Genomic DNA, 24,541 nt, shown 5'->3' with positions numbered 1-24,541 from the left:
CTGTTACTATTGTGTTGCATTAAATTTGTCATGATACAAAAGTAGTTCATTGAAGAGTAAAATTAATGATGAAATAGTGCAATACAAAATAACTCTGTAAGTGTAAATGTTGAATAGGGCTACAGTTTGAATATACACCAAGAATCTATGAGCTAGAGGACAAAATAATTTATAGGACTGTTGACTTGGCATCACAGCTGAAAATGAGAAGTTCAAATAAGAAATAATAGTGCTGAATGTTTGAAAAGTAGACTTTATTGGCTTTTATTGTAATGATCCCTAAGGGTATTCTTTCTTGTGATACTCTGTCCTATGGTGGGACAAAACCATAAAACTTTGAAACATTTTTTTCTTTTTTTGGCAGTTCACTTGGCTTGTGGGATCTCAGTTACCCACCCAGGGACTGATCCTGGGCAATGCAGTGAAAGTCCAGAATCCTAACAACTAGGTACCAGGGAACTCCCCACAATTTTAAAACAAAGTATGGTTACTTCTCTGTTAAATCAAATGATATTTTCCAGAGTAAGTATAGGAAACTGATTAATTTTGTCAGTAAAGGTAGAGAGGAGACCAGAACTACAAAAATATTGTTCAAAATTGTACTTCTTAGAGCAAAATCATACAAGTTACATTGCCATGAAGTTGAATAACCAGCTTAAGCTTAGATAATTAATGGTAAGTGTTGTGTTTGGAGAGAAAGCAGAATAAGCTTTGGGCACAATTCTTTTTAATCAGGAGATCCTTCTGAAAGTTAGTAAAGAAAATGACTTATGACTCATTTAGACTGTATAGATACTTTGATTATCCAGTGAAAAGTTGGAAACAGTTTTTATCCTTCTGCTTTGGGATAATTATTAATTTAAAAACTATTATGTCTTGTTTATAATTTTAAAAATTAAAGTGAATTTACAGCTAACTGTGGTAGATTGAACTCATGTTTACTTTCCACTACTTCCTCAAAATTGTTAGTAAATGGATTTTTTAAAAAGGATAAGTGTACTTCTGCTTTAATCTATCGTGGCATAATAGGGATCACATTTACCCTGCCACTGTAAACAACCAGAAACTGTACAAAAAGTATGAAATACCTGTTCTCTGATGTTGGACTAGAAGTAGTACAGGATTGTGATTCCTGAGGGAAGAGAGACAAATGAAGTGAGCTCTGTCGTCACCTAGGCTTTTACCTAGAGGTACATTCTGGATCATGGAGCAGGGTCGGGGGGCGGGGGGCGGGTCGCAAGTATAGCACAGTGGTCTCACTGACTGGAGGGGACAGAGATTGGAGGTCAGGGAGGTTGAAGCAGATAAAAGTTGTGAGGAAGAATTCCATGCAAGAGACAGTTATGCAGAAAAAGAGCTCCAGAAATGTTAAATCTTTTCTGAATACCAAGAAATAATACTAAGAAACAATGGTGAAAACCTTTCTAAGTTTGATAAAAATGCTAAGACAGTGATCTAAGAAGCTTGGTGAACCCCAAGCAGGATAAAACTGCAAACCCTGAAACTCACACCAAACCCCATCATAATCAAGTTGCTGAAAACCAATGATAAATAGAGAAATCTTAAAAGCAGCTAGAGGGAAGAAAGACAGTATGTACAGAAAACCAAAGGTAAGGGTCACTGTAGACTTATTGTCTCCAGCTATGCAAGCGAGAGACAATAGAATGGCATCTTTAGTGCGCTAAAAGAAAATGATAGCTTGGAAATAAGTGAAAGCATTCTTCAAAAGTGAAGGCAAGGGAGTTCCCTGGTGGTCCAGTAGTTATGACTCAGTGCTTTTGCGGCCAGGGCCCAAGTTCAATCCTTGGTTGGGCAACTAACATCCTACAAACCACATGGTGTGGCCAATAAAAACCCCAAACAAACAACAATAAAAACAAAACTGAAGGCAAAACAATAGTTTTTTTTCCAACAAATAAAGTTGAACTAATTTATAAATATGCTGCTGTATGAGAAATATTAAGTTATTCAGGCAGAAAGAAAAAAATCAGGTGGAAATGTGGATCTGCACAAAGGAATGAAGAGTACTTGAAATGGCATAAATGTGAGTAAATATAAAAGACTATCTTCCTTGTCATTAAAATTTTTATTTAAAATACAATTGACTATTTAAAGCAAAAATTATATGCATGCCAGGGTTTAGATGATCTATAGACGTGAAATGTATGACAATAGTAGTACAGATGGCAGGAATGAGATGATAGTTATAAAGTTTATTGTTAGGTTTTTGCATTGTATTTCAAGTGATATTATTTGAAGGTGCAATGTGATAGATAAAATATGCATATTTCAAACCCTAGAGCACTCACTAAAAAAATAAATAAAGCAAAAACAAAACCCCAAACCAAAAAGGAAAAACAGAACTATAGCTGATAAATCAGTACTGGAGATAAATTGGAGTGCTAAAAATACTTAATATAAAGTTAGGCAGGCAAAAAGGGAAAACAGGACAAAATAAAAAACAAATATGAAGATGATAGACTTAAACCCAACCATATTAATTATTGTTATCAAATATAAAGGGTTTAAACACCCCAATTATAAGGCAGAGATAGACTTTTATCCAGTTAGGATAAAAATCAAAACCCGACTGTGCTCTGCCTAGAGGGAATCTACCTTAAATATAAATACACAGGTAGATTAAAAGTAAAAGGATGGAAGTTATACCATGCAAACACCAATCAGAAAAGAGCTAGCATGACTATATTAATAGCAAAGGATATCTTAGAACAAGATATTTCATATGGAATAAAGAAGGTCATTTCATAGTAGTTGAGAGTACAGTCCATCAGGAGGACACAACAATTCTAAATGTGTGTACATCCAATAACAAAGTTTCAAAATACATGCAACAAAAACTGATAAAGAAATTAACAAACTATTATTGTTAGAGGTTTCAACATTCCTCCTTTAGTAAATAATAGGATAAACTGACAATATCAGTAGGGATTTGGATGATATTAATAATACTATCAACCAACATGATCCAACTGACATTTACAGAACACTCTACTCAACAACAGCATTATGCCATGTTATGAATTATAAAACAAGTCTCAATAAATGTAAAACATTAAAATCATACAGAGTATGTTTTCTAATAAGAATGGAATTTAAAATTATTAACAGATATTTGGTAAAAATAGCATATCTTTAAATAATATAAGGATCAAATTAGAAATCACTAAAGAAATTTTAAAATATTTTGAATGATGATGAAGAAACTTTTCAGAATTCATGGGATACAGCTTAGTAGATATGTACAGCTTAGAAAAGAAGAAAGTTCTCCAATCGGTGATTGAGGCTTTCACCTTAAGAAATTAGGAGAAAAGAAGCAATTTGAGTCCAAAGGGAGTGGAAGGAAGGAAATAATAAAAGTCAGAAAACAGAAAAAGAAAGAAAATTAATGAAATAAATTTAGTTTATTTAAAAAATCAAGTTGCTACATAGAATGATCAAGAAAAAAGACAAATTTCCAGTATCTTTCAGAAAAAGAGAAAACACTACTAAAACCCTATGTTAATTAAGGGGATAATAAAAAGATATTATGAATAACTGTGCAAATATGTTTGACAGTTTAGATGAAATGGAAAAACTTCTTGGAAGACAGTTTTCCAATACTGACTCAAGGAGAAATATTTCTGAATATCCATATATCAATGAAAGTGATGAAATTCATATTAAGAAATGTTTTCACAAAGAAAACTCCTAGGTCCAGATGGTATTATTGGTAAATTCTGCCAAAAATTTAAGAGATAATACCAATCCTTTAGCCCTGAAGAACTTTCAGAAAATAGAATTGGATAGTATACTTCCCAGTTCATTTTATGAGACTGATATTAAACCAGACAAAGACATTATAAGAAAAAAATTATAAAGCAATGTCCCTTGCTGCTGCTGCTGCTAAGTCACTTCAGTCATATCCGACTCTGTGACCCCATAGAAGGCAGCCCACCAGGCTCCTTCGTCCCTGGGATTCTCCAGGCAGGAACACTGGAGTGGGTTGCTATTTCCTTCTCCAATGCATGAAAATGAAAAGTGAAAGTGAAGTTGCTCAGTCGTGTCCGACTCTTAGTGACCCCATGGACTGCAGCCTACCAGGCTCCTCTGTCCATGGGATTTTCCATGCAAGAGTACAGGAGTGGGGTGCCATTGCCTTAGGAACAGGCAAAAATCTTTAACAAACAATTATACAGCAATATATTATTAATAAAAGGTAAATATGTCATGATTCAGTAGGACTTATCCCAGGGATGCAAGGTTAATTTAACATTTAAGTATCAATAAGTATAATTTACATTAGCAGAAATAAAGAAAACATATCTTTATAGATATGCATGAAAGCCTTTTGGCAAAATTCAACATCCATTATGAAAATCTTCCAGTAAACTGAATACCAGGGAACTTCTTCAACTTGATAAAGGTTTTCCATGAAAACCTACATTTTATTCTTAATGGTGAAAGACTATTTTCCTTCTAAGATCTAATGCTTTCACCACTGTTCTTCCTTTTTTTTTTTAATAGTTTATTTGTTTTTGGTTGAGCTGGGTCTTCATTGCTGCACGTGGCGCTTTCGCTAGTTGTGGCGAACAAGGGCTACTCTTTATTGTGGTATACGGCTTCTCATTGTGGTGGCTTCTCTTGTGAAGCACGGGCCCTAGGACACTGGCTTCAGTAGTCGCAGCCTGCAGGTTCAGTAGTTGTAGTTCTCGGGCTTAGTTGCTCCATGGCATATGAAATCTTCCCAGACCAGGGACTGAACCTGTGTCCCTTGCACTGGCAGGCAAATTCTTATCTACTGTACCACCTGGAAGGTCCACCACTGCTCTTTTTTCCCACTACTTACTTTTTAATATTGTTGTGAAGATCCTATCCAGGGTGATAAGGCAAGACATAGAGACTGGCAAAGAAGAAATAAAATAATATTATTTGCACATGACATGGTTAATTATGTAGAAAATTCTGATTCTATAGAAAAGCTGTTAGAACTAATGTAAAGTTCACAGGATACAAAGTCAATATATAAAAATTATTTTTCTTTATACCAGCAATGAATAATTGGAGATGAAAAATTTTAAATACCACTTATAACATAGGGCTTCCCTGGTGGCTCATGTGGTAAAGAATCTACTTGTGAGAGACCTGGGTTGGGAAGATCCCCTGGAGAAGGGAATGGCAACCCACTCCTGGATTCTTGCATGGGAAATTGCGTGTACAGAGAAGCCTGCCAGGCTACATACAGTCTGTGGGGTTGTAAAGAGTCGGACAGGAGTGAGCGACTAACACTACAGTAACATAAAAAATACTTAGGTAGGGGTGAATACTCAGATGGGGGCGGTTGTGTGCATGTGGGGGTGGGGTATATGGGAACTCGCTGTACTTGTATTTTGCCATGAATCTAACACTGCTCAAAAAGCTAAAGTTTATTATTTCAAAAAAACACATGAAATATTCAGGGACATATTTTCCAAGACTTATGTGAGACTTGTATACTAAAAACTACGAAACACTGCTAAGATAAAGTAAAGGAGACCTAAATAAATGGAGAGGCATGGCATGTTCATGAACTGGAAGACTTAATATTTCTGAGACATCTATTTCTCCAAACCTGTAAATTCAATGCAATCATAATCAAGCTGATTCTAAAATTTATAGTGTAATGCAAAAGAGCTAGAATGGCCAAAACAGTTTTGAAAAGGACAAAGAAGGAAGTCTTACACTACTTAATTTGAAGACGTACTATAAAGTTACAGTTAGCAAGACATTCTTGGTATTGGCATAAGGGTAGATATATTGGTCAATAGAAGATAATAAGAGAGTTGTTACAGACCCAAACGTGTATAGTAAATTGACTTTTTTAAAAGATGGCTCTCTTTTTCTTTCTTTTCTTTTTTAAAAAATATTATTTATTTATTTATGGCTGCGCTAGGACTTCATTGCCGCACATGGGCTTTCTTTAGTTGCTGTGAGCAGGGGCTACTCTTCTTTGCGGTGTGGAAGGCTTCTCACTGGAGCACCGAGTTGCAGAGTCCTGGCTCTAGGTGTGTGGGCTTCTCTTGGTGAGGAATACAGGCTCTAGTTGTGTGGGCTGGAGCTGTTGCAGCCCTCAGGCTCGGTGGTTGTGGTGCACGGGCTTAGTTGCTCTGTGGCATGTGGAATCGTCCCGGGCCAGGGATCGAACCTGTGTCCTCTGCATCGGCACCACCGTACCATTGGTCCACTGTGCCACCAGGGAAGTTCTGTAGTCAGCGATTTTTGACAAAGTGTCTGAGGTATTTCAGTGGGGAAAAGCAAAATCCTTTCAGGAAATGATGCTGTATCAACTGGATATCTATATGGAAACAATCCCTAACCTTCCACCAGGCACAAAAAGTACCAGAAATAGATCCCAGACCTAAACATAAAAGCTTAAATTATAAAGCTTTTATCTAGAAGAAAACTTAAGAGAAAAAATTTCACAACTCTGGAGTAGGCAAATATTTCTTCAGTAGGATACAAAAACCACAAATGAAAATTTAAAGAATTTATCAAAATTTAAAGAACCCAGGTGACCTAGCCCAAGTAAGAAGCAAATGTATTTACAGAGGTGATGAAAGGAATGCCTAAGATAGCTGTGCAGCAGAACTAGAGGCATCCTGTGCAGATTGGAACAGAAAGACTCTGGGAAAGTTGTGTTCAAGGGATTGATAGACTTCTGATGTGTTTAAATAGGAGTGGAGATTAACAGGGTGGAGAGTTTGGTAATGGATTAGTGAAAGATGCATAGATACTAAGAAAACTAAGACAAGTATGAATTCTAGTTACTAGCTGTAAAAGGAGGAATGAGAAACCATACTGCATGGCCTGCCTGTAATAGCATTAGAGATGATAAAAATGTAAACATTGAATATTACTCTAATTAGAAATGATATTGAAAGGATGGAAGAGGGAAAACGTCGAGTGTCAGGTATGTGGTGGTTTCCAGTAGTGGCAGAAGACACCCTCATCTTCTATAAGCATGTTAGTTGAATATATGGAGCGGGAAAGGCAGGGAAGGGGATGCAGACGATGACTGTTTTCCATAAGCGTCTTGTAGAATATTTTGAGTTTCTTGAACTATGCATACGAACATGATTTGAAGCCTCATTCTGCCACTTACTGATTGTGTGACTTTGATCACTTAACCTCTCTGTGCCTCAGTTACATCTTTTGTTGAAAATTAGTATAATAATTGTGCTTTCCTCAGGAAGTTGTTTTTAGAGTGAACTAATTTAATCTATGCAAAATACTTGGGATAATGTCTGGTACAAAGTAAGTGCTGTGTAAGTGTCTCTGTTATAATTGTGTACAGCCTTTACTTTGAAAAGTATTAAAATGAAAGTAAAAACAAAAATTGTGCTGAATCTTAAAAGCTTTTACCTGATGTTGTGGCCTCTGTGTATTTACCTAATATTGGTGATCTCTGTATCTTTAAGTCCTCTTAAGTAAATAACCCTGTAAGGAATGTATTTTTATTATTCTCCATTTTCAAATAAGCTGAGGCTCAGAGAAGTTAACCACCTACCCAAGATCAACCAGCTAGTTATTGCCAATAGCCCCAGTGTTAGGATTTCCACTGGGCCAACCTGGCCACAAATCCCAGCCTTTTCCCATTTGCCTTCCAGGCTCACAGTTTACTGAATGTTTCACAACCCAAGGTAGGCCACAAGTTTCTGTAGGGGAGTGAGGGAGTGAACAGGGTACGGTCCTACATACCTCATAGAGAAACTGCATGGGGCATCATGGAACACACTCAGTGAGTAATCACAGATGGGGAGGCCTGGCCCATGGCGAGTGCTCAATAATATATGCTAAGTGAATGCATACGTGTGTAGGGTTCTGAAGCCCTGGGTAGATTTCTTTTTTTCTTAATATATATATTTCACTGAAATATAGCTGACTTACAATGTTTCAGGTGCACAGCAAGGTGATTCAGTTATACATATACACATATTATTTTTGAAATTATTTTTCATTATAGGCTATTACAAGATACTGACTATAGTTCCCAGTGCTATACATAGCATATGTTGCATATATATTTTTAAATTAGAAATCTAGCATTCTATTCATATTAAGTCAAACAAGTGAAATCAAAATGTCATAAAGGTTTTAGTTAGGCAAAAATGCATAAATTTTCTAAAATATATATATTATACATATTCATATATATATAAGCTTTTCTACTATGCTTGATAAAGAACAACAAGGAAAAAAAAAGATGGAGAAATTGGAAAATATAAACTGAATGAATTGGGAGCACTGAATATAAAATAGGAAAAGTGAAACAAACTAGATAAAAGTAAAAGATCATCATATAGTCCAGTTGTTTTTGAACATAAATACTCATCAGAAACATAGCTGGTGCTCTGGAGAAAAAAATGCCAATACCTGGGCATTTGCATTTTTCAGAAAATTTCTAGATAATTCTGATATGCATCTGGGTCTTAAAAAGTGATTACAGGTTTTTCTGTTAAATCCTAGTTTTGGTGATACAGAATTTATTATTTTTCTTTTGACCAGTGGTATTGAGTATTAGTTACATAATCACAGTAGTAAAAGATGTTTATCAGTTTTCACAATCAATAGCCAGACAAAAAATAAAAGATAATTACAACTGCAAGCCATAATGGGAACATGATTAACTTAACAACATAAAATAATTACATAGAATTGGGGAGGCATCAAACAGAGTGATGTGGTAAGTGGAAGCGCTCACATGCACAGGTTTTCATCTGCTGGGCAGATTTTAAAGTGCTCCTCAGATGACCCTATATGCAAGACAGCAAAAGAGACACAGATGTAAAGAACAGATTTTTGGACTCTGTGGGAGAAGGCGAGAGTGGGATGACTTGAGAGAATAGCATTGAAACATGTATATTACGACATGTGAAATAGATCGCCAGGCTAGGTTCAATGCATGAGACAGGGCGCTCAGGGCTGGTGCACTGGGATGACCCTGAGTGATGGGATGGGGAGGGAGGAGGGAAGGGGGTTCAGGATGGGGGACACATGTACACCCATGGCTGATTCATGTCAATGTATGGCAAAAACCATGACAATATTGTAAAGTAATGAGCTTCCAATTAAAATTAATTATAACAAAATAAAGTGCTCCTCAGGAATGCAGGCTGCCTGTGTGTTGGGGGATGGGCGGTGAGTAAACAGCTTCAGAGGAGACTCTAAAGCTCCACGCTGCTGTCAGGCCTGCCCACCCCCATCCCAGGGCATGAAGCTGAACAAGCTGAAGACTGAGTGTGACATTTATCCAGCCAGTTAATACCATATACTCCTAAAAAATAAATTAACCCAGAATTTTAATTTGGGATCCTCATAGTAATGCTTATTTCTCCCACTCCTCCCACCTAGATGTCCCAGAACCTTGCTTCTCTCACCAACATGAGTGAGCTCACTTTCTTGGCATTTCACTTTTCACAAGAAACTCAAGGCTTTAATCACAGAAAGAACAAAGTTGTGACACGTGTGTTTGCTGGTTTATTGAGTTGAAGCTCTCCGAAATGGGTTAGAAAGGTCTTCAGCAAATGCTTCTTCCACTTAGTAAATATTCCTTCTCTGTCCTAGAGGTTTTCCCTGAGAAATTTCTAATGCAACTGAGCTGTTTTCCCAAACTCTAGAAAACCAAGGGCTGCTGGGTGGCCTCATGATCTTTTAACCTCTAACCAAGCCTGGATGCTTCAAAGATTTCTAAGCCTTAAAACCAAATTGTTCTGACTCAAATCCAAACCCTGTCTACAAGTTCAGCTCTCTTTGTGGCAGTGACCCTTGTTCTAAAACGGAAGTGGGGGTGGAGGTGGAGGAATCTCAGTTTAGCTCACCCAGACAGGGTGGCTGCCCTGATCCCAGGTGGGTTTTGATTGAAAGAGTCCTGTTTTGTGCTCCTGTCTTTCTCTTCAAAGCTCATTGAACTTTTTTGTTGCCATAGACTATGAGTTTGAAACCTGGTTTCTAGTAATCTCTCTGCTAAAAGTGGCTTGAACTTGTGTCAACTCTGGGTCTTAGTCTGTGCTTTCTTATAGTCAGGGATTTAGACCAGCCCAGCGCTTATCAACCCACTCCAGTATTCTTGCCTGGAGAATCCCAGGGACAGAGGAGCTGCTGGTGGGCTGCTGTCTATGGGGTTGACAAAGTCGGACACGACTGAAGCGACTTAGCACCAGCAGCAGCAGCGGCGCTTTTCGTATCCTTTCCCCGAGTTGCAAGACTCTTGCAAAGGAAATCTATCTGGAGGCTGATACAGAAAAGAGGTAGAGTTGCTTGACTTCTGAAGGTGGGCTCTCTCCCCTACCATGTGGCCATATTGAATACAGTTTTAAAATTCAGTTTTAATTTTTTCCCCCAAAGAAGGATAATACGTTAATAGGATAATGGGAAAAAGAAAAGAGGTGGGAGGGAAAAGAAAACAATGTGGGAGGGAGTGAGTTAACAAATCATTGGCTATGCTTTCCATATAAAATATGGAGATAGGTGGTATAATAAGATATTAGTACACTGTTTCTCTGAAATGTTTTACAAATTATAATATGAAATTTTATTGTTGTTTGTATGCCAACTCGAATAACATCATAGTTGACTGAACACTGTCTTGGCTGTATGACCCTAGCAGGTCAGGGCTCAGATGGGTATCCATTCAGGGACCTGGCTTTTCCTGCCCATCTAAATAATAAAAAGTTTTCACTGCTACAACACTTCAGTTTATGCTGTCTTATATTCGTGATAGGCTCTATAAGCTTGGTTGAGTCAAGGGTCACCCAGAAAATAACCAGCTTCCACTTTCTTTAATTATGCAAACTAGAGCTAGGCGACTGAGATCTTGCCTTTGGTCTGCAAGACACAGGGAGTTTTGCAAGCCCTAGGGGAGTGCAGAATTTCCTGAAGATGTTGCAAGGTGGCTGACTTTCTTCTGAAGTCATGCAATATTCTCCTTTGCTTTAGTTATGACTGCAGAGGTGCTGGGAAGCAAACTGAAAATTAGCACCTTGAAGCAGGCTTTTCTCCATAGGCCCACCAGAGGCGAGGCAGGCTCATTTAGAGGGAAGAGCTTGGTGCCACTGCTTTCAGCTAAAGGTACTGTGATCCAGTTCCACCTCAGAGGCCCCCAGGAGCCTGTTTCAACCTCATTGAGCCCTTCTTAGGCACATTTCAGGTCAAAGTCACCCCTGCTCCTCACTCCACCCTCAGCCCAGCAGAGGTGGCCTTGTAGACATCCTTCCCCCTCTTTTTCTGCCAGGCTTGTAATGTGAAACTCTTGAAGATTTTCAAACTTCACAGTGGTATCATTTCCCTTGAGTTTAGGTAAATCTTTATAGAGAATGGATCCTATTCCCTCATGAGTAGGAAGATTACCTAGTTTTTGGACATGACCGTAAGCAGAAGATGCTAAATAATACCTTATAGAGAGTCCACTAAATATATTAAGTCTAGTGAGGATTTTAAGTGTTTGAGTGTACGAAGGGAATGGAATTATTCAAATGAAAAGATTTTTTTAAAAGTCACCATTCCCTGAATATAACAGTGTATGGGCTAGTTGCTGAAGTACTTAAATAGAAAGTGAAACTGAATCATACTGTTTACTTTTCAGAGTAAAAGCTATTGAGAATAAAAATTTCCCCTGAAAGAGCAACAGGGATTTTGTAAAATATTCCTTTCTGTTCTTTGAAATTCAGAGTTCATATGAAAACCTGGGGGTTATACCTTATTGAAGTAACACTTCAATAATGAAGAATGCCACATGGGGTCAAGGAGTAGTGTTCTGGAGAGAAGACCAGTGTGTGCTCTGAGTCAGCAGAGCACATGACTGAACCACAGATTGGGTCAGACACCCAAGGCCTAGGGAAGCAGCTGCTCAATCTCCTATCGGTTGAGAGCTTAGTAAATGGCAATACCAGTGTTTAGAGGAGTCTCACAATACATTTTAGAATTAGCTTAGGTAAGCTGGAACTCAGTGTGTATCAAAGGGGCTAGAGAGAGTACAGGAAAAGTTAGGCAAAAAATAGATATATAAGGGCAAAATAAAGGATCTTTCTTAAGAAAATTAATTTTGTAAGTTCTTTGTTTGTAGGGCAGTTTGCTCACTTTCCCTTCTGTGTGCTTGCAAATAAATTACTGCCCCAATAAAGTTCTAGTTCATTTAGTCTGGACGGGTCATGGTGGAGAGTTCTGACAAAACATGGTCCACTGCAGAAGGGAATGGCAAACCACTTCAGTATTCTTGCCTAGAGAACCCCATGAACAGTATGAAAAAGCAAAAAGATATGACACTGAAAGATGAACTCCCCAGGTTGGGAGGTGCCCAATATGCTACTGGAGAAGAGTGGAGAAATAACTCCAGAAAGAATGAAGAGACGGAGCCAAAGCAAAAACAACACCCAGTTGTGGATGTGACAGGTGATGGAAGTAGAGTCCGATGCTGTAAAGAGCAATATTGCATAGAAACCTGGAATGTTAGTTCCATGAATCAAGGCAAATTAGAAGTGGTCAAACAGGAGATGGCAAGAGTGAACATCAACATTTTAGGAATCAGCAAACTAAAATGGACTGGAAGAGGTGAATTTAACTCAGATGACCATTATATCTACTACTGTGGGCAAGAATCCCTTAGAAGAAATGGAGTAGCCATCATAGTCAACAAGAGTCTGAAATGCAGTAGTTAGATGCAATCTCAAAAATGACAGAATGATCTCTGTTTCCAAGGCAAATCATTCAATATCACAGTAATCCAAGTCTATGCCTTGACCAGTAATGCTGAAGAAGTTAAAGTTGAATGGTTTTATGAAGACCTACAAGGCCTTCTAGACTAACACCCCAAAAATATGTCCTCTTAATTATAGGGAACTGGAATGCAGAAGTAGGAAGTCAAGCTACCTGGAGTAACAGGCAAATTTGGCCTTGGAGTACAAAACGAAGCAGGTCAAAGGCTGATAGAATTTTGCCAAGAGAATGCACTGGTCATAGCACACACTCTCTTCCAACAACACAAGAGAAGACTACACATGGACATCACCAGATGGTCAACCAAAATCAGACTGATTATATTCTTTGCAGCCAAAGATTGAGAAGTCAGCAAAAGCAAGACCAGGAGCTGACTGCGGCTTAGATCATGAATTGCTTATTGGCAAATTCAGACTTAAATTGAAGAAAGTAGGAAAATCACTAGGCCATTCAGTTCACTTCAGTTCAGTCGCTCAGTCATGTCTGACTCTTTGCGACCCCATGAATTGCAGCATGTCAGGCCTCCCTGTCCATCACCAACTCCTGGAGTTCACTCAAACTCACGTCCATCGAGTCGGTGATGCCATCCAGCCATCTCATCCTCTGTTGTCCCCTTCTCCTCCTGCCCCCAATCCCTCCCAGCATCAGAGTCTTTTCCAATGAGTCAACTCTTCGCATGAAGTGGCCAGAGTACTGGAGTTTCAGCTTTAGCATCATTCCTTCCAAAGAACACCTAGGACTCCTTTAGAATGGCCATTCAGGTATGACCTAAATCAAATCTCTTATGATTATACAGTGGAAGTGAAAAATAGACTCAAGGGATTAGATATGACAGACAATGCCTGAAGAACTATGGATAGAGGTTCATGACATTGTATAGGAGGCAGTGATCAAGACCATCCCCAAGAAAAATAAACACAAATTAAAAAGGCAAAATGGTTGTCTGATGAGACCTTAAAAAATAGCTGAGAAAAGAGAAGTGAAAGGCAAAGGAGAAAAGAAAGATATACCCATTTGAATGCAGAGTTCCAAAGAATAGCAAGGAGAGAAAAGAAAGCCTTCCTCAGTGATCAATGCAAAGAAATAGAGGAAAACAATAGAATGGGCAAGACTAGAGATGTCTTCAAGAAAATTAGAGATACCAGCGGAACATTTCATGCAAAGATGAGCACAGTAAAGGACAGAAATGGTGTGGACCTAACAGAAGCAGAAGTTATTAAGGAGAAGTGGCAAGAATACCCAGAACTATACAAAAAAGATCTTCGTGACCCAGATAACTATGATAGTATGATTACTCACCTAGAGCCAGACATCCTGGAATGCAAAGTCAAGTGGGCCTTAGGAAGCATCACTACGAACAAAGCTAGTGGAGGTGATGGAATTTCAGTTGAGCTATTACAAATCCTGAAAGATGATGCTGTGAAAGTGTTGCACTCAATATGCCAGCAAATCTGGTAAACTCAGCAGTGGCTTCAGGACTGGAAAAGGTCAGTTTCATTCTAATCCCAAAGGCAATGCCAAAGAATGTTCAAACTACTGCACAGTTGCACTCATCTCACATGCTAGCAAAGTAATGCTCAAAATTCTCCAAGCCAGGCTTCAACAGTACCTGAACCGTAAACTTCCAGATGTTCAAGCTGGATTTAGAAAAGGCTGAGGAACCAGAGATCAAATTGCCAACATCTGCTGGATCATCAAAAAAGCAAGAGTTTCAGAAAAACATCTATTTCTGCTTTATTGACTATGCCAAAGCCTTTGACTGTGTGGATCACCATAAACTGGAAAATTCTTCAAGGGATGGGAATACCAGACCACCTGAACTGCCTCCTGAGAAATCTGTATTCAGGTCAAGAAGCAACAGTTAGAACTGAACATGAAACAACCTCATATTTGAGGTTATTGATATTTCTCCCAGCAATCTTGATTCCAGCTTGTGCTTCTTCCAGCCCAGCGTTTCTCACAATGTACTCTGCATAGAAGTTAAATAAGCAGGGTGACAATATACAGCCTTGACATACTCCTTTTCCTATTTGGAACCAGTCTGTTGTTCCATGTCCAGTTCATGGTCCCATTACTTCATGGCAAATAGATGGGGAAACAGTGGAAACAGTGCCAGACTTTTTTTTTTGGGGGGGGGGGGCTCCAAAATCACTGCAGATGGTGACTGCAGCCATGAAATTAAAAGACGCTTGCTCCTTGGAAGAAAACCTATGACCAACCTAAACAGCATATTAAAAAGCAGAGACATTACTCTACTAACAAAGTCCTGTCTAGTCAAAGCTATGGTTTTTCCAGTAGTGATGTATGGATGTGAGAGTTGGACTAAAGAAAGCTGAGCACCAAAGAACTGATGCTTCTGAACTGTGGTGTTGGAGAAGACTCTTGAGAGTCCCTTGGACTGCAAGGGGATCCAACCAGTCTCTCCTAAACGAAATCAGTCCTGAATATTCATTGGGATGACTGATGCTGAAGCTGAAATTCCAATACTTTGGCCACCTGATGTGAAGAACCAACTCGTTGGAAAAGACCCTGATGCTGGGAAGGATTGAAGGCAGGAGCAGAAGGGGACAACAGAGGATGAGATGGTTGGGTGGCATCACCGATGCGATGGACATGAGTTTGAGTAGGCTGAGGGATTTGGTGATGGACAGGGAGGCCTGGTGTGCTGCAGTCCATGGGGTTGCCAAGAGTTGGACACGACTGAGTGACTGGACTGAACCGGAACTTGAGTTGATCCTTTCTTTTTAATCATGTGTGCCATTTTCCTCAGGGGTTCCTCTAATTTCAGATGTCTTTGTCTTGAGAAGAACACACCCTGGGTCTTACCTACCTCTGGGACTTTCTTCTTGAAGCTGCCCCTGCTTGGACCATATCCTCCATCCCTTCCTAGCTCTGTGACTCTTCTCTTCACCTCATAACTCCCATCCATTTTTCCATGTCATCACAAATGTCCCCTCCTGTCTCTGACCACCACAGCATACCTTGTGCCTTTTAGGCGGTAATATCATATAACTTAATGTCTAAATCAGAATACTTTGGGAAATAAAAGAGGGTACTTGTAATTAATAATGATGCTGAACTTACAGTTATATACTCGGGACTATCCCAGGCAAGCTAGGATGGATGTTCCTCTTCAGCGCATTTACTGTAGTCTTGCCTGTCCCATCACAGTCAAGAAAAGGGTCTGAAATGCAGTACTTGGATGCAATCTTAAAAAATGACACCTGATGTGAAGAGCTGACTCATTTGAAAGACCCTGATGCTGGGCATGATTGAGGGCAGGAGGAGAAGGGGACGACAGAGGATGAGATGGCTGGATGGTATGACCAACTCAATGGACATGAGTTTGGGTAAACTCCAGGAGTTGGTGATGGACAGGGAGGCCTAGCATGCTGCAGTCCATGGGGTTGCAAAGAGTCAGACATGACTGAGCAACTGAACTGAACTGCCTCTTCCACACTCAGGCTGAAGATTCTGAGGGCAGTGACTGTCTCATCTTTCCATCCCTTCTCATATCCAGTTAGTACTTTTTAAAAAATAAACTTTTTATTTTGAAATAATAATTTTAGATTTCTAGAAAGTAGCAGAGTTCCTGTTTATCCCTTACCCAATTTCCTGCATTGTTTACATTTCCACTTCCATGATACATTTGTTAAAATTAAGAAACTGCCTTGGTTTATTGCTATTAACTAAACTTCAGACTCTATTTGGATTTCACCAGTTTTTCCATTAATGTCCTCTTCCTGTTCTGACTCATCCATGACACGACGCTGCATTTGGTTTACATGGCTCCCCTAGGATGTGACAATATTTCATTCTTTTCCTTGTTTTTCATGACAGTCTTGAGGTATTCACAAAATTTCCTGCAGAAATGTCCTCCAAACTCGATTTGTCTTTTCTCATGGTTAGACTGAGGTTGTGTTTTTAGGGGAAGAATGCCACAGAGGGGAAGAGCCCTTTTCATCCTGTGTACCAGGGTGACGCATGCGCATGGCGTCACTGAGGATGCGAGCCTTCATCACTGGGAAAGGCGCTCTTCCTTTCCCTGCGCTGTTCCCTGGGAGCAAGTCACCGAGTTTAAGAATATCCACCTCTACCTCCTGGAAGGGATAGTATCTATGTTGGTTTGTTTGTTTTTTTCCCTGGCTGTTTTGGGTCTTCATTGTGGTGTGCAGGCTTCTCTAGTTGTGGCAAGTGGACTTAGCTGCCCTGTGGCACGTGGGATGTTAGTTCACCAGCCAGAAATGGAATCTGCGCCCCCTGCATTAGAAGGTAGATTCTTTTTTAAAAAATTTAAAGCATTTCTTTTTGGCAGTGCTGAGTCTTTGTTGCTGCTCAGGATCCTTCCTAGTTGTGGTGAGCTGTGGCTACTCTCCAGTCGGGGTGTGCAGGCTTCTCTTGTTGCGGAGCCTGGGCTTTAGGAGCTGTGGCTCCCAGGCTCTACGGCACAGGCTCAGCAGCTGTAGCACACAGAATTAGCTGCTCAGGGGCATGTGGGATCTTCCTGGATCGGGAATGAACCTGTTTCTCCTGCATTGGCAGGCAGATTCTTTACCACTGAGCCAACAGGAAAGCCCCTAGAAAGCGGATTCTAAACCACTGGACACCACGGAAGTCCATACATATAGTTTTATTCATTTATTTGTTTCAAAAGTGATTCTTTTCTGACAACCTTATCTCTGTTTTCTGTTTAAGAGCCTGTGGAAGAACAGCTTAAGACCACCCAGTAATTGTTCCCACCCACTCAGTGGCCTGACAAGTGGAAGCTTCAGACCAGCCTTCAGTGGCAGGCTGAGCACTCCAGTGTTCTGCAGGCAACAACTGAATAGGCACAGAGGACACCAGCCTGCCTTCAGGCTAGCCAGTAAGCTCAGTAGCAAGAGCAGTTCATTTGCTTGGAAATGCCTCCACAGTCACAGCCTTTTGAACATGCCTTGCTCTTCTTTTTCAGTCTTCCTGGGATCTCTGAGTAAGTAGAGATCAGACATGACCTGGCAACTCACTCCAGTATGCTTGCCTGGGAAATCTCATGGACAGAGGAGCCTGGTGGGCTACATTTCATGGGGTCGCAGAGTCAGACATGACTGAAGCAACTAACACTTCACCTTATGGTATTATAAAGTGCTCCAGACTTGTCTTGTATTTTCTCTGCCCTGGTTCTAGAACTAGCTACTTTCCCAAAGATCTTCATTTTATGACATTTGGTTCCTTTAATGACATTTCAAAACCAAGATCTAGCATAGCTCTCTGAGCTGAACTGAGTTCTGATCAAGTGTTCCCAAGTTAACATAAACATGGCAGAAGCAGTAGTGGTCCATTTGGGCATCAGTCCACTTGGTTCCTGTTTCTGGTGAGCTACTGGCCCTTCACCTGAGGCCCTAGACCTGCAGGGTGTGGGAGATAACTAAACAGGTGTTTCTGGGCCCAGGGAGGGAAGCAGTAGGATACAGTAGCTGCTTCTCTTTATCCTGGAGAGCTGCCACTAATAGGTTAGAGGGAGGGGCCCTGTCATGTATGATTTTTCAAAATTTATTTTTAATTTTTAAAAACTGTGGTGTGACATTTATTTTGCAATTTTAGGTTTATCTGAATTAACAAATTTATAAAAATAGTATCATTTTTAAATGCATAGAAAATGTGTTAATAAACTGCAGTATTTCAGTGGAGTCATAATTGATTATTTTGCTGAGTATAGAGTAAGTTCGTGTAAATAATATATGTTGTTGTTCAGTCACCAAGTCACGTTCAACTCTTTCCAACCCCATGGACTGCAGCATGCCAGGCTCCTCTGTCCTCCCCTATCTCCCAGAGTTTGGTCAAATTCATGTCCATTAAGTCAGTGATGCCATCCAACCATCTCATCCTGTTACCACTTCTCCTTTGCCTTCAATGTTTCCCAGTATCAGGGTCTTTTCCAATGAGTTGGCTCTTTGCATCAAGTGGCCAAAGTATTGGAGCTTCAGCTTTAACAGTGTTCAGTGAATATTCATGGTTGATTTCCTTTAGGATTGACTGGTTTGATCTCCTTGAAGTCCGAGGGACTCTCAAGAGTATAGAGCAAATTAAATTATTTAGTAATGTGAAATGTTACTTCACTTTACTTTTAATTGAAGTATATTTACAATATTGGTCTCAGGTATACAACATAGTGATTCAGTATTGTTATAGATTAATTATACTACAGTTAATAAAATGGCTATATTTTCCTATGCAATATGTCCCTGTACCTTATTTTATACATGGTATAGTTTGTACCTCTTAATCCCCTACCCTTACCCCTCCTGTCTTCCCTCTTCCCACTGGTAACCACTAGTTTGTCTCTGTATACATGAATCTGTTTCTCTAGTTATATATACATTTATTTTTTTAGATCCTTCATATAAGTGATAAATGTCTTTCTATTTCACCAAGCATAATACTTTATTAGGTCCATCTGCTTTGTTGCAAAATGAAGAATTTCATTCTGTTTTATGGATGAGTAATATTCCATATTACTCATTACAATATTCCATGGGAATACCAGACCACCTGACCTGCCTCTTGAGAAATCTATATGCAGGTCAGGAAGCAACAGTTAGAACTCAGACTGGTTCCAAATAGGAAAAGGAGTACATTAAGGCTGTATATTGTCACCCTGCTTATTTAACTTATATGCAGAGTACATCATGAGAAACGCTGGACTGGAAGAAACACAAGCTGGAATCAAGATTGCCAGGAGAAATATCAATAACCTCAGATATGCAGATGACACCACCCTTATGGCAGAAAGTGAAGAGGAACTAAAAAGCCTCTTGATGAAAGTGAAAGAGGAGAGTAAAAAGTTGGCTTAAAGCTCAACATTCAGAAAACGAAGATCATGGCATCTGGTCCCATCACTTCATGGGAAATAGATGGGGAAACAGTGGAGAAAGTGTCAGACTTAATTTTGGGGGGCTCCAAAATCACTGCAGATGGTGAATGCAGCCATGAAGTTAAAAGACTCTTACTCCTTGGAACAAAAGTTATGACCAACCTAGATAGTATATTCAAAAGCAGAGACATTACTTTGGCAACAAAGGTCTGTCTAGTCAAGGCTATGGTTTTTGCAGTGGTCATGTATGGATGTGAGAGTTGGACTGTGAAGAAGGCTGAGCACCGAAGAATTGATGCTTTTGAACTGTGGTGTTGGAGAAGACTCTTGAGAGTTCCTTGGACTGCAAGGAGATCCAACCAGTCCATTCTGAAGGAGATCAACCCTGGGATTTCCTTGGAAGGAATGATGTTAAAGCTGAAACTCCAGTACTTTGGCCACCTTATGCGAAGAGTTGACTCATTGGAAAAGACTCTGATGCTGGGAGGGATTGGGGGCAGGAGGAGAAGGGGACGGCAGAGGATAAGATGGCTGCATGGCATCACGGACTCGATGGACGTGAGTCTGAGTGAACTTTGGGAGTTGGTGATGGACAGGGAGGCCTGGCGTGCTGCAATTCATGGGGTCGCAAAGAGTCGGACACGACTGAGTGACTGAACTGAACTGAATATTCCATAGTGTGTGTGTGTATATGTGGGCTTCCCAGGTAGTGCAGTGGTAAAGAATCTGCCTGGCAATTCAGAAGACACAAGAGACATGGGTTCAATTCCTGGATCCAGAAGATCCCCTGGAGTAGGAAATGGCAACCCACTCCAGTATTCTTGCCTGGAAATTTCCATGGACAGAGGAGTCTGGCGGCCTACAGTTCATGGAGTCAGAAAGAGTATGACAAAACTGAGCACGCACGCACATACATCCATACACACACAGCATACCTTTTTTATCTGTTCATCCGTTGATGGACACTTAGGTTGCCTGGCTATTGTAAATAATGCAGCTATGAAATGAACATTGAGGTGCATGTATCTTTATAGCAAGTTAGTGTTTTTATTCTGTACATATATATTCTCAGGAGTGGAACTGCTGGATCACATGGCATTTCTATTTTCAGTCTTTTGAGGAATCTCCATACTGTTTTCCATTAATGGCTGCATCTATTTACATTCCTACCAACAATGTACAAGGGCTCCCTTTTCACAACATCCTCACCAATATTTATCATTTGTAAACTTTTTGATGATAGCCATTCTGACAGATGCAGGTGATAGCTTATGGTGTTTTGCTTTGCATTTCTGTGGTGATTAGTGATGTTGAGTATCTTTTCATGTGCCTGTTGGCCATCTTTGTTTCTTTTGTAAAGATCTCTCTTCAGATTCAGTTCAGTTCAGTCACTCAGTCGTGTCCGACTCTCTGCGACCCCATGAACTGCAGCACGCCAGGCCTCCCTGTCCATCACCAACTCCCAAAGTTCACTCAGACTCACGTCCATCGAGTCAGTGATGCCATGCAGCCATCTCATCCTCTGCCGTCCCCTTCTCCTCCTGCCCCCAATCCCTCCCAGCATCAGAGTCTTTTCCAATGAGTCAACTCTTCGCATGAGGTGGCCAAAGTACTGGAGTTTCAGCTTTAACATCATTCTTTCCAAAGACCCAGGAAAAAAAAAAAAAGAACAAAGAAGACCCAAGATTCATCTCCTTTAGAATGGACTGGTTGGATATCCTTGCAGTCCAAGGGACTCTCGGGAGTCTTCTCCAACATCACAGTTCAAAAGCATCAATTCTTCAGCGCTCAGCTTTCTTCACAGTTCAACTCTCACATCCATACATGACCACTGCAAAAACCATAGCCTTGACTAGACAGACCTTTGTTGCCAAAGTAATGTCTCTGCTTTCTAATATGTTATCTAGGTTGGTTGTAACTTTCCTTCCAAGGAGTAAGCCTCTTTTAATTTCATGGCTGCATTCACCATCTGCAGTGATTTTGGAGCCCCCCAAAATTAAGTCTGACACTGTTTCCACTGTTTCCCCATCTATTTCCCATGAAGTGATGGGACCAGATGCCATGATCTTCATTTTCTAAATGTTGAGCTTTAAGCCAACTTTTTCACTCTCCTCTTTCACTTTCATCAAGAGGCTTTTTAGCTCCTCTTCACTTTCTGCCATAAGGGTGGTGTCATCTGCATATCTGAGGTTATCGATATTTCTCCTGGCAATCTTGATTCCAGCTTGTGCTTCTTCCAGTCCAGCATTTCTCATGATGTACTCTGCATATAAGTTAAATAAGCAGGGTGACAATATACAGCCTTGATGTACTCCTTTTCCTATTTGGAACCAGTCTGTTGTTCCATGTCCAGTTCTAACTGTTGCTTCCTGACCTGCATATAGATTTCTCAAGAGGCAGGTCAGGTGGTCTGGTATTCCCATCTCTTTCAGAATTTTCCACAGTTGATTGTGATCCACACAGTCAAAGGCTTTGGCATAGTCAATAAAGCAGAAAGAGGCTTTTCTGGAACTCTCTTGCTTTTTCCATGATCCAGCGGATGTTGGCATTTGATCTCTGGTTCCTCTGCCTTTTCGAAAACCAGCTTGAGCATCTGGAAGTTCACGGTTCACGTATTGCTGAAGCCTAGCTTGGAGAATTTTGAGCATTACTTTACTAGCATGTGAGATGAGTGCAATGATTAGATCATCTTAAAAAAAGTTTTTTTGTTATTGCATTGTATGATGACTATATATTTTGGATATTAACTGAATATCTGTTATATGATTTGCAAGTATTTCCCCCTATTTAGTTGTCTTTTCATTTTGTTGTTGGTTTCCTTTCCTGTGCCAAAGCTTTTTATTAGATCCCATTTTTTATTTTTGTTTCCTTTGCCTTATGAGACAGATCCAAAAAAAATAGTTACAACTTGTAAAAAAGTACCTATGATTTTTTCAAGAAGCTTTATGGTTTCTAGTCTTACATTTAGGACTTTAATTCATGTTGAGCTTTTTTTTTTTATATGTGATAAAATGTTCTGATTTCATTCTTTCACAATGTAACTGCCCAGTTTTCCCAGTACCTGTCTTTTCTCCACTGTATGTTCTTGCCTTTTTTGTTGTAGATTAATTGACTATAGGTGCAAGATTTATTCCTGGGCTCTCTATGCTGTTCCATTGATCTATGTCTGTTTTTGTGCCAATATGTACTGTTCTGACTACTGTAGCTTTGTGGTATAGTCTGAAGTCAGGGAGCATACTTCCAGCTTTGTTCTTTTTCCTCAAAATTACTTTGGCTATTTGGGGTCTTCTGTGGGTCCATATATATTTTAGGATTATTTGTTCTAGTTCTGTGAAAAATGTAATGGGTATTTTGATAGGAATTAAATTTGTAGATTAACTTGGGTAGTATGGACATTTTAACTATTAATTCTTCTTGTCTCCAGTTTCCTTCATCACTATCTTATGATTTTCAGAGTATAGTTTGTTCACCTTTTTGTTTAAGTCATTTCTAGGTATTTTATTCTTTTTGATGCAATCATAAATGATTTCTGTATGTTAACCTTATATCCTGCAACTTTACTGAATCCATGTCTGATAGCTTTTTTGATGGATACTTTACGGTTTTCTGAATATAGTATCATGTCATCTACAAACAATGACAATATTACTTCTATCCTTACAATCTGGATACCTTTTCTTTCTTTTTCTTATCTGCTGTGGCTAGGACTTCCAAAACTACATTAAATAGAAGTGGTGAGTGTAGATATTCTTGTCTTATTCTTGATTTAAGAGGAAAAGCTTTCAGCTTTTCACCGTTGAGTATGCTATTAGCTGTGGGTTTGTCACAAATGGCTTTTATTATGTTGAGATGTGTTCTCTCTGTAACAGTTTTAAAAAGTTTATTTCTAATTGAAAGATAATTGCTTTACAGTACTGCATTGGTTTCTACCAATATCAACATGAGTCAGCCATAGGTTTACCTATGTCCCCTTCCACCTGAACATCCCTCCCACATCCCTCCCCATCCCACTCTGTAACAGCTTTGATGAGAGTTTTATCATGAATGGATGCTTTATTTTGTCAAATGTTTCTCTGCATCATTCGAGATGATCATATGATTTTTATCCTTCTTTTTGTTAATGTGGTATATCACAATGATTGTGGCTATTGAACAATCCTTGCATCTCCCGGGTAAATCCCACTTGATCATGGAGTATGATCCTTTTGATATTATTGTTGGATTCAGTTTGCTAATATTTTGTTGAAGATTTTTAGATCTATATTCATCAGAGATGTTGACCTGTAATTTTCCTTTTGTTTAGTTTCTTTGCCTGGTTTTGGTATCAGGGTAATTGTGGTCTTATAGAATGAAATTGGGAGTGTTCCCTCTCCTTCAAGTTTTTGGAATAGTTTGAGGATAGGTATTAGCTCCTCTTTATATGTTTGGCAGAATTCCCATGTGAAGTTGTCCAGCCCTGGATTTTAGTTTGCTGCAAGTTTTTTGTTGTTGATTGTTCTGTTCATATTGCTGTTTCTTGATTCAGTTTTGGAAGGCTGTATATTTCTCAAAATTTGTCCATTTCTTCTTTGTCCAATTTGTTGGAATATAATTATAGTATCTTAGGTATGCATACATGCATGCTCAGTTGCTAAGTTGTGTCTGACTCAGACCCCATGGACTGTAGCCCACCAGGATCCTCTGTCCATGGGATTTTCCAGGCAAGAATATTAGAGTGGATTGCCATTTCCTTCTCCAGTGGATACTCCTGACCCAGAGACTGAACCCATGTCTCCTGCTTGGCAGGTGGATTCCTTATTACCAAGCCACCTGGGAAGCCCATGTGAGGTATAACTGACATTTAAAATCACACCAGTGGGAATTCCTTGGTAGCGCAGTGGAAAAGAACCCGCCTGACAATGGAGGGGACACAGGTTTGATTCCTGGTCCAGGAAGATTCCACAA

The 24,541-nt window shown here is 39.6% G+C and overlaps 1 protein-coding gene across 5 annotated transcripts in view; it reads right to left on the bottom strand.

The window, feature by feature from the left end:
- Positions 1 to 2,067: 2,067 nt before the first annotated feature.
- RPAP2 (RNA polymerase II associated protein 2) overlaps positions 2,068 to 24,541 on the bottom strand; it is a 113,558-nt gene continuing 91,084 nt past the window's right edge. For 2 of the 5 annotated variants that reach the window (XR_011258452.1, XR_011258442.1), the window contains exon 14: positions 4,847 to 4,900. The gene's annotated coding sequence lies outside the window, so the exon portion shown is untranslated. Of the gene's footprint in view, positions 3,312 to 3,403; positions 4,901 to 8,685; positions 8,790 to 24,541 lie in introns of those variants that run through there. The other 3 variants (XR_011258443.1, XR_011258440.1, XM_069597829.1) reach the window with 3 other exon arrangements.

The sequence above is a fragment of the Ovis canadensis genome, chromosome 1 (genome assembly GCF_042477335.2).
Source record: "Ovis canadensis isolate MfBH-ARS-UI-01 breed Bighorn chromosome 1, ARS-UI_OviCan_v2, whole genome shotgun sequence".
Taxonomy (NCBI): Eukaryota; Metazoa; Chordata; class Mammalia; order Artiodactyla; family Bovidae; genus Ovis; species Ovis canadensis.
Note: the sequence above shows the minus strand (reverse complement) of the source record. Positions and strands in the feature narration are given on the sequence as shown.